Source organism: Diceros bicornis, chromosome X (genome assembly GCF_020826845.1).
Source record: "Diceros bicornis minor isolate mBicDic1 chromosome X, mDicBic1.mat.cur, whole genome shotgun sequence".
NCBI lineage: Eukaryota > Metazoa > Chordata > Mammalia > Perissodactyla > Rhinocerotidae > Diceros > Diceros bicornis.
In genome coordinates, this window is record NC_080781.1 from 123,233,194 (window position 1) to 123,244,082 (window position 10,889).

General features: G+C 44.4%; 1 long non-coding RNA gene across 1 annotated transcript; it reads left to right on the forward strand.

Moving 5' to 3' along the window:
- The first annotated feature begins 1,138 nt into the window (after positions 1 to 1,138).
- Positions 1,139 to 10,889, forward strand: LOC131401467 (uncharacterized). Its single transcript, XR_009217689.1, has 3 exons — positions 1,139 to 1,202; positions 4,944 to 5,034; positions 10,818 to 10,889. It is a non-coding gene; the product is annotated as an uncharacterized LOC131401467 (long non-coding RNA).

A 10,889-nucleotide genomic window follows, 5' to 3' on the forward strand; every position in this document is an offset into this window, starting at 1 on the left:
GAATCAATGCGATTCAGAGCAGGGACGCCACCAGCCCAGCAAACCTCGGTTTTAACAGATTCCCACCAACAAAATGACGCCTTCAAAATGTCCCCTGAGTCATCCACTCAGTGCCAAATCTGAGGCAGGTTTTTAGGATACAAAGGGAGCAAGTTAAACATGGCCTCTGCACGCTTAGGGGTGACAGATGTAGGACTCTTTCACTTGGCTGCAAACACACGCACGTTGGCGACACAAAGTCAAATGCACCTCAAATGAGGGAGGTGTGCTCTGCCGGAGACATGGGGAGGAATCTGCTGCACGAGCTTCTGGGGAAATGCAGGGGAGGGGAAGCGCCCTTACAGGCTTCTCTGCCACAACCTTGGCCCCTTTGTATGGACAGGCCTCTTTGTATGGACAAGCCCCTTTGCGGCTTGGGTGGATGCAGGCCCAGCTCTGGGACCCTCGGGGACTCTGGGACACCCCCCACCCCATGCACACAAGCTGGAGCTACTCCTGCGGCCCAGAGAGGGGTGGGGGAGCCCCTCTGCAGAGGGTTGTTGCGTGGGGCACAAGGGTACTGAGAGGGTACCTGGCCACACCCCCAGCTGCCTTGGACACTCCCCTTTGCCGTAGTCCGCCCTCCTCTGGAAGAAGGTCACAGGCCTGGTCAGAAGCCTGAGCATGGTCCCGTCGTCACCATGGCCTGGGCACACACCACAGAGACGAAGCAGGAGGCTTGCTTGTGTCGCAGCTGCTGCCTCACGGACACCCTCTGGTCACAGTGGCCTCTCAGGGCCCACACCTCCTGCTTCCCTTCCTCAGCCTCTGTGCCTGCCCTTCCCCAAGGGTCGCTGCTGTCACCACAGGAGCTGGCACGTGCCATGCACTCGGTGCCCCTGAGTGCCTGCCATGCAGCGCCTTCCAGCCAATGGGGTTGCAGAGAGTGGGCCCCTGCGGCCACCAAGAGGTGGTGGGCGGGGACATCCGGGTTCCTCCCATTGTTGGCGAGTGGGCCAATATGGTGGCCATAGGGAAATAGGCTGGAGTCTGGGCCCTTGTGTGTGCTTCAGGGGATAGAGAGTCTCCTCTGTCGGGTCACTGGGAGGACAGGACCCTGGCATGGAAGATGTGGCCCAATCTGCCCCAGGCTGTGCAAACAAAAATCCAGCGCTCACTATTATTCTTGGTGCTTAGCATAAGGACTGACAAAACAATAGGTAGTGAGTACTTACCCCAGGCATGGAGCAATGGTGAGGTGTGTGTGTGTGTGTGTGTGTGTGTTTGTGTGATCCTTTGGGTATGTGACATTTTAGGGATGGCAAGTACTGTCTTTTATACTCTGAATCCCTTTATGGGGCCCGATGGAAATTTATCATAGAACTCTTTGATCATCATTGCTCTCACTTTTTCATTGTTTACCTAATTATGCCACATACTTTGCTATATTTAATGCATTTTTTCATTCATTTAATAAGTATTTATGGAGCAGTAACTATGAAGCAGACACCGTTTTAGGCTCTTGGATTTAATCAATGAATAAAAGAGGCAAGAATCTTGGTCTTGTGGAAGTCATTTTTTCACAGAGGAGGGAAAGGAAAACAATAAAAGAAAATAATAAATAATAAAATACGTGATATTTGGAAGGTGATAAACGCTGTGGGAAGATATAGCAGGACTGAGGGTTCCCGAGTGCTGGGGGGGGGATTACGTTGCATTTTGGGAGAGGGTGGTCTGAGTAGGCCTCATTGGAAAGCAATAGTTGAGCCAAGTCTTGAAGGAGGCAATGGAGTTCACCAGGTGGTCATTTGGGGCAGGAGCTATCTGGACAGAGGGGGCAGCCTGTGCACACATTCTGAGGCAAGAATGTGTCTCATGTATTCTAGAAAAACCTAAGTGGTTGGGGCAGAGTAAGCGAGGGCTAGAATAGCAGAAAATGTAGTCAGTGGGGTAACAGGGAGCCAGGCTATGCAGGGCCTCGGAGGCCACTATAAATTCTTTGACTTTTGCTGTACGTGAGATCTGCACTTCCTGAAGGGTTTGGATCCTTAGAGGAGTGGTGAGTTCTGTCTTATGTTTTGGAAGGGTCCCTGTGGCTGCTTGGTTGTGAAGAGGCTGTAGTTGGCCTTAGGGTGAAGCAGGGAGACCAGGTAGGAGGGTGCTGCCTAGCCATCCTGGTGACAGACAGTGGGCACTGTGGATGAAGTCTGTGTGCCCTTCTTGTCCTGGGAACAGAGGGAACAGGCAGGATGCGGAGGAGGAGAACCAGGTGAGAGCAGTGCTGGGGCAACGAGGGAGGTCCCCAGGGAGTGGGGGACACTGGTGCCCAGTGCCATGGGCTGGAAGTGCTCACGCGCGTAGGCCATCACTGGGTGTTGTGGGTGGACTGGGGCAGCAGTGGGTCATGAAGGGAGCACAGAGAGCACGGCCTGTCCTTTCGACAAGCGTCAGTGTGAAGAAAGTGAGAGAGCTGGGGGAGAATGAAGGCAGGCTTTTTCCTTCCTGTATGTATTAGTAATCGCTAAGAAATATAGAGTGTGTCCTCTGTGCTGGGTTCTGTGCTGAGCACTTTACATGCAGCAATTGATTGAATCCTCCAAGTTGTTCATGATAGGTATTATTATTAGTCCCATTTTGTAGATGAGGATCCTGAGACAAAAGGAAGCAGAACAATTTGGCTGAGGGCACCAAGCCAGGGAGAAATGTGATGTGGGCCTGAGCAGCCTGGCTCCATCATCGGTGCCCCTAAGCACAGAGTCACACTCAGTTGCTAGAGCCTGGTGACCTGCTGAGTGGAGACACCCATCCTTCTACTCCTTCCTCCCCTCATTCCAGAAACACTCCCTGAGAGAGAGGTAAAGATCCTGGAGAGAGGGCTTGGTTGATAGATCAGGAGGAGGTCTGCGTTGCATGCGTGGCTCCAGGAGCAGCTTTTCCTGGGCTTCTGCTCCATGTAAGCTGTGATTCTCTGTATCTACCTCTCACTCCAACTTTCAGGGCAGTGGTTTACCCTGTGACATCAATTCTCTAATGTTTCTGGAGAGAAACAGTTTGTTCATCTTTATCTTGTTATGAAGATGAGAGTAATGACTTCCAAGCTCTTTACTTGCTGGGCAGGAAACCTGGTTTTATTTTTATGTAGGAGAATGTTCTGGTTTTTAGGATATATATGCTGAAAAATTTAGCAATAAAGTGTCATGAGATTGGAAAATGTCTTTGAAAAGGTTCAGCACAATGTTCATGGCAAAATGTTAATGATCGTTCAGTCTAGATGGTAAATATTTGCATGTTTATGGTACTAATTTTTCAATTTATCTGTATATTTAAAATTTTACAGGTCATTTTTAATTTAAAAATTGAAAGGAAAATAGGAATCTAGTCAAGTAAAGGAGCATGGAAGTTACTATTTCCCTAAGAGAAATTGTCAGCCTAGTGAGGTGTGACATCCTTATCTGACAAGGTGAAAGAAACCAGAGCCTCACAATATGGGGATTCTAGCCCTACCAGCAATAGTCAGGGCCTCCAGGTTGTTACAACCTAACGGTTTATAAGAACAGGAAGTAGACTTAATATTGGGTGGAGTTATAGCTTAGTTTCAAATACCCTGGGTTGTGTAGAGGACCTCAAGTTTTGCACTTGATTTTCTTCAACCTCATCTAGTAATGGCCCCAGGCATCTGGCAGAAGCAAAAGAAAATCCTCTCTGGAGTAAGGTGCTTGCATTCTAGTTCTCAAATTATTCTTATAAATATATTTTTAAACACAATGGACAGCAAGAGTACAAGGATAAGTAGACACAGAGAAACAAGACTCTGTGAATGCAAACCAGCCGAAATGGAATCACTTTGCCCAATTTGAGAGGCACTTGCCAGTAGGTTTTGTGTTAGTCCATTCAGGCTGTTCTAACAGAATATCATAGATTGGGTGGCTTATCAACAATAGAAATTTATTTTAGACAGTTCTGGAGGCTGGGAAATCCAAGATCAAGATGCCAGCAGATTCAGTGTCTGGTGAGAGCCCACTTCCTGGTTGATACACAGAGGTCTTCTTGCTATGTCCTCACCTGGCAGAAGAGGAGATCTCTGGTCTCTTTAGCTCCTTATAAAGGTACTAATCCCACTCATGAGGGCTCTACCTTCATGACCTCATCACCTCCCAAAGGCCCCCACGTCCTAATACCCTCACATTAGGAGTTAGGATTTCAACATATGCATTTGTGGAGGACATAAACATTGAGTCCATAACAAGTTTGTTTTGTTTACTCTGTGGAGGTCTTTTTGCCACTGACTTTCTAGTTTCTGATTCTGGTCTGCTGCTTCACAGCAAATAGTTTGCATAATCCAAGAAGGAATTACTTTGATGATTAAAGGCTATCAAAAATGCAGATTTTAAGTAGGTAAACATCAGGTGGACCTGGGTTGGTCATATTCCAGACCTCTCAAAATCCACTATAAAACAAATTCTAAAGAAGGCAAAGAAGAAAAAGACATTAGGTAATAAACTTTGAATTGTGTATTAATTATACATTGATCATACATAATATTTACTATGCCTGGAAAGCATCTCCAAAAGGTTTATGCTATAATGATTGAATAGTACTGATTTGGTTACTGCTTCCATTTGCAAGACCATATTGCCAATACTAAATAAGATAAGCCTATTCTAAATTTTAAGTTATAACTAATATTTTAAGAAACATTATACTTGATTATATTTACCAAAGGAACAGTAATTTTTCCCTTTGTGTCAAATATGGAAAGATTTAGTCTTTTACCTAAAAAGGAATTAATTTTATCAAATGATTAATTCCAACCTTCATTTTAAGAGAAATATATAGGAGAGTCAACTAAGAGTGTAAAAAATCTAAATAATAAATTGTTCAAGAAATTCTCTAAAGAATTGATTTAATGAATTACATGTTTCATTAATATTTCACTTTTTTTTTTTTTTTTTTGCGATTTCCAGGGTGGAAAAAGGAACAAGAGTACGGAGACTAGCTGAGTTGGGAATTTAAAGCAGACAATGAGAACAATTATTGGATTTTAGAAATTGCATCGTGAGTATAAAATTTTATCAACCCTTTGCTCTCACTCTTTTAGGTGTATTGAAAAAACGTTAAATAGATAGGAGGAAGTTTTAATAAGATTTCTTTTTTTGTGTATGAGGATGATTTGCCCTAAGCTAACATCTGCTGGCAATCTTCCTCTTTTTTTGCTTGAGGAAGATTGTTCCTGAGCTAACAACTGTGTCAGTCTTCCTCTATTTTGTATGTGGGACGCTGCCACAGCATGGTTGATGAGTGGAGCATGTCCACGCCCGGGATCTGAACCCGTGAACACCAGGCGGCTGAAGCGGAGCGTGAAAAACTTTAACCACTCAGCCACAGGGCCAGCCCTAAGATTTCATTTTTAATTAAGTATGAAAAAATATAACAAAAAAGCCTAATCTCAAAAATTATTGAGATCATGGGATAAACATGTGACTAATATTTGAAGACTGAAGACTTAATTTGTTGTCGCCACTCATGTGAACAGTAATCTTTACTATGCATATTAAAGATTCTGTTCTTATTATCTTTAAACTAAATCAGGGTGTAGGGTGTTGCTCCCGTCTCAGATGCATATCCAGTAAAACAAAAGATTATGAGGAACTAAGACCAGATGTCTGCCCCACCTGAAGACCAGATGTCTGCCGCATCTGGAGACCAGATGCCTCCCCTACCCTGAGACCAGCCCCCTATATAACTGGTCTGTAATCTTTGTTCTGTAAGATGGTTCTTTGGACACTAGTCAGCCATATTCCCCCTTGCTAGAAAGCTGTAATAAAACCCTTCCTCTCCTACCACCTTTCCTCTTGACTATCAGCATGTCTTAGGGCGAGCAGACGACAACCCTTGGGCGGTAACAAATTGTCTTTATTATCAATAAGAGCTATACTTTTAGTTTATTCCGTGACAATTCATTTCAGCTTTATAGAGATTTTTGACCAAATTGAGGAACTCTCTTTTGGGGTTTGTTTTGGGCTATAACCTAGTTTTGTTATTTCTTTTTGAAATTTGTAAATGTGGGATTTTGTGTTATTTTGTCTTCAATAGTTAATGATAATGTCTTGTTAAATTATATAAAGTTATACCAAAATGTTGCTGGAAGATAAATGATGACAAGATTTTAAAAAATCAATTAAGAAATGAGAGGGGGAAAACATATTAGATGCAGATGACAAAAAGACAGAATGACTCTATAATAAGTAACTTATTCCAGGAAAGGTACAAGACCCATTATGTGACAAGGGAGACAGAATGCTATTCACTTATTTCTTCATTCATTCAACCAATCTTTATAGAGATCCAATCCCAAGTCAGGCACTGTGATAAGTGCCTTAGGACTCAGTGAAGCAAGAACAAACATGGGTCCTGCTCTCCTGGAGCTGGCAGCCAGTAGGAGCGCAAAGGTATTGACCAAACATTGATTCAAATGGGTGTAGAATTGCATACCCTGATGCCTCTGCTTTTGACAAACTTGGAATAACAGGGAATGGAGTTAATCTCTTCCATAAACAATTAAAAATCCAGGTAAAATATATAAAGTAATTATTTTCAGATATTTGTTATCAGACAGTACAGGACAGTACTCCCTAAGAGAGGGGAAATAAATGAGGTGAACTCCAGTTTGCCCCCAGATTACTTGCACGAGAGGATTTCCAAACAGCAGCGTGGAGTGGGGCAAGCAAGTAGAGTCCAGTATTTACTTTGAGCTGAGGAGACAGACTTGGGAGTCTAGGGAGGACAAAGAGACTAGAATAGGCGGGGCAGAGCACTGGAGAGGAGACAGCTATGTGGAGAGACAGAGCTTTGATGATGTGCAGAGGGTTCCCAGAGAGTCTTCAGTTGAGTACTGAGTAGGACATGCATGTGAGGCAATTAAGTGTGGTCAGCAAAATAACCACCCAAAAGGAACAGCAGCAACGATCCACAGGTCTCACACTGGCGGCGGGTATTCATAGGGCTTCCAAGGGAAATTATGGGGGCTGGTTCAGCTGAGAAACAGCGTGTGGAGAAGGCCCCTGCAAGGGAATGAAGGCTAGAGTTTCAGGGGGTCTTCCACACTCTACTGAATCCTCAGGTCTAGGCTCCAGTGTCCTTCCCTGAATCCCACTAGCAAACCTGTCACTGGGCGCTCAAAGGACTGCAGTTTGTGTTGAACCAAGAGAAAAAAATCCTGGGGCACTTGGAAAACTACTTACCAAGCACCCAGGTAGGCCATGTTCTAGATTTGGTTATGAACCTGCCTGAGACTTGTGTCTTCCTATGAGGCCATGTTCTGTATGTGAGGAAATATTCAGGCTCCCTTTCCACCAACAAGAACAGTGGAGTGAACCTGAGACAGTATACTGCTGGCTGACTCCAGAATTGCAAAAGTGCATTATGATAGTAAATGCACAGTTTGGATTCAGGGCCATCTGATATCAAAACTTTGACGGCAGTTCACTTACCAAATGGTCACATAGCTCCAAGATCACATAGACAGGATTGAGACCTAAACAGAGGTCACCAGAAAATTTCTGTCTGCAGGAAAATGAAACCCTATTCATGGTTTGGTACAGGCTAACCTGAGAACTCCAGGCTCAGTTCCTGCCCCCATCAGCCAGTCATTATTGTTGACTGACACCTAGTATTCAATCAGTCTCTGAAACTTTTGCGGCTGTCTTGCTTTCCATTACACAGTTGCCAGAGTCAATCTGTTCAGGTGAGTTTGAGGAAGACCAGCAGGAGGGTTCAGAAGAGCTGTAGGAGGTCCCTTCCTCAGGCTGCCTGGCATTCTACAGGCTCTGGGTCTGTGCAATGGCTCACGTCTGGTAAATGTGTGTGAGGACGATCCCATGGCAAGGTACACTTATGCCCCTGTACAGTTACAATTTGCACCTGGCTATACTGGGAACCAGTGTTGTTAGGTCCCTGTCGGAATACAGTGGGTTAGCACTTCCATATATTTTTTTGCAGGCGGTGGGGAATTCAACCCATAACACCTGGTTTAATTTATATTGGGCTATATTAACTATTTTATGTGAGATTGAAGGTCCAAGGGGGTCCATTTTGTAAAGCCAATTGTGCCAAAGACTTAATTTTAATGTAATATTCATTGGAATCAGAGCACCCATGCCCATTATGGCATATTTTAGGGTAATGTGCATTTGACTATTGGGGAATTTGTACAAGGCAATAGTTCTGATGGTTAGGGTGAGGCACATTTGTTTGTCCTCTATTTTATGCTTGGTAATTCCCTTCTAAGAGTATAATAGGTATCTTTTTAAATTTTAGTGACAATCTCCAGGTATAACTGTATTAGTTTCCTAAGCCCAGTACTGATTAAGGCTATGAAGGTTTGCCAACTGGTGGATTTCAATGGGTGCTAAAGTTAACTCAGAACCTATGTTGTAGAAGTATGAAAGCCAATTAGAATAATTTAATCATCTTGTTGTATAAACTCTTTTAGTAAATTTTGAATTTCCGATTGGGTAAAACTGTGAACCTCTCTTTTAGTGTTTGTACTCCCTCCTATCCAGTTTTTTGTTTTTCGAGTAGTTACTGGATATACTTCCACGGTGCCCTCTATGCTGCTCAACCCAAAATTTGGATTAGATATCAAAACTGACAATGCCATACATGCACCAAGGAAGCAATAACAGGGTTGTTACTCACATATTGAGGCTTTCTGGGGAGAGCAGGGCAACCTCGCCAAGTTGGTCTGAAAATGGCTTGAGAAAACAGGGAAAGGAGATTGGCTTTATTGTGCTTAGGACATGGAGTTGGGGTGAGGGATTTTCCTTCAACTGGGCGGGCTGGCAAGGTTTGAACTTCTGGCCTGCATCAAAGGAAGGAAGCTTTCTTATCAGCTTGCCCTCATGTAGGGAAGAAGGAAGGGGTAGCAGTAGGGATTGAAATCTGTCAGCAAACATCAAAACTGGAGTAAAACACTTATTACAGACTTTTCCTTGACAAATTCTGGGTAGGAACAATTATGACCTTCATCTTACAGATAAAGAAATGTGGCTTAGAGAAGTCAACACAGATGGCCCACGTTCTCACAGCCTGTAAGTGTCAGCACTGGGATTTGGACACACATTTACCTTATGTCAGTGCTTCTGTTATTGACCCAAGTAAGGTAAAGTGGGAAAGATTTGCACAACAACCATCTGATTTCCAAAGTAAGAGAGCAGAATGTTTTCATTACGACAGGATTCTTATAAATTAATGATAAATGTCACACCAATTATATGCAGTATACAATTACCCTTTAAATTCCAGGGTGCTGCTGCTAGTATATTAACTCTTATTCCATTCGGACGTGAAGCTCACCTTTACATCAGTGCCTCGCACTGCGTTAATAAAAATGTATTTTCTTGCCTGAGGACACATGCATACCTCTTTGCCACCAACAACACTGTAGACAGAGGCTGCAGGTTGGTGTGTCTGTAGACTATGCAATCTCGTGGTCTTGGGCCTGCTTGGGGTCATGACTCCCTGAGCACCGTCAGTATCACCAGCAGCAGTGCTTCAAGCCCAGGTGCCCAGACTGGCACCCATCTGGGTCACAGGCAGACCTCGGCATCCCCAGTCCCAGTGAGACCTGGAGTTGAGCTCATGCGTGGCTGCAAGGGTAATTGTCCTAGCTCTCTGGGCAAGTGGCGCAGGCTGAGTGATTCTAGCTGAAGTTCTCAACAGCAGATGCTGGCAGAACCTCCAGGGACACAAAGGGAATATCCTCTTTTGAGTGAACACAAGTAATTGCATAGCCAAGGACCTGACCATCAGCCATGGTGTGGAGACCAGCTTGAGACTCAGGAGCCCTGCCCCTTCTGATACTGTGAGGATCAGGAGCTTTGCCTTACCCCAAGACCTCTTCTTTGGAAATGGGATGGAGAGGAGGGGAACAGTGCCACTGGGGAGGTGAACTCTGAAGGGATTGAATATATATCCAAGACTGCTTAAATCAGAGAGGTTGGCGGAGATGACCACAATGATGAATGCTGAGGTCATCTGAGCACTACCTGCTTGCTAGATGCTGTTCTGAGTGCTTTCATAGTATCATCTCATTTAATCTTCACAAACTCCTAAGGGGAGGAAGTGTTGTTGTCATTTGCACTTTACAAAGGGGGATCCTGTGGATCAGAGAGGTTAAGGGACTTGCCCAAGGTCACACAAATCTGAGATTAGAAATCAAACCATCTGTCTCCTGAGCCTGTGTTCCTAACCACTTCTGTATGTAATGTATTTTTACTAATTTGGACAAATGACAGTTCTCACCCTGCCATTACACAGCAGGGTTGGAGTTCATCAGTTCAATTAGTTTGTTGATGGCAGATAAAGATGCCACATTATCTTGGTTTGTCTGGATATTTTATCTCCCAGACAACGAAGCAGACACAGTTCCTACAGGAGCAGCAGTTGATCTGGAAGGGAAGGCAAGGAGGGAGAGGAAAAGTTCCCTCTCTCCTTCTCCCATTCTTTCCCTGGGTTCCAGGACCTGATTGGTTAAGCACCAAGAAGAGTGATGATGACTCACAATGTCATTTAGAACCTAGGAATCACATCCAGTTACAGGATCCAAGCGCTGGCCACAACCACCTCGGTTACTTGTGGTTCAAAGCTGAAACGGTGAGGGAGAGGTGCCGGAAGAGGGGGTAGATATGTTTGGGTACATTCTTCATATCTGTTCCATGGACACTCAGCTATCTTGGCCTCAGAGCTCTTCCTCGGCTCAAGCAAAATCTCTCCACTACAACTTCTCCTGTGGGAGGAGTTACCAAAATATCCTAACAGTGTTCTTTGTGTTTCAACAGGTCCACTGGGAAACGGACAGTGATTCTGGCCTCAAGATCCAATCACCCGGAGAGAGGTGCAAGGGAACTCAG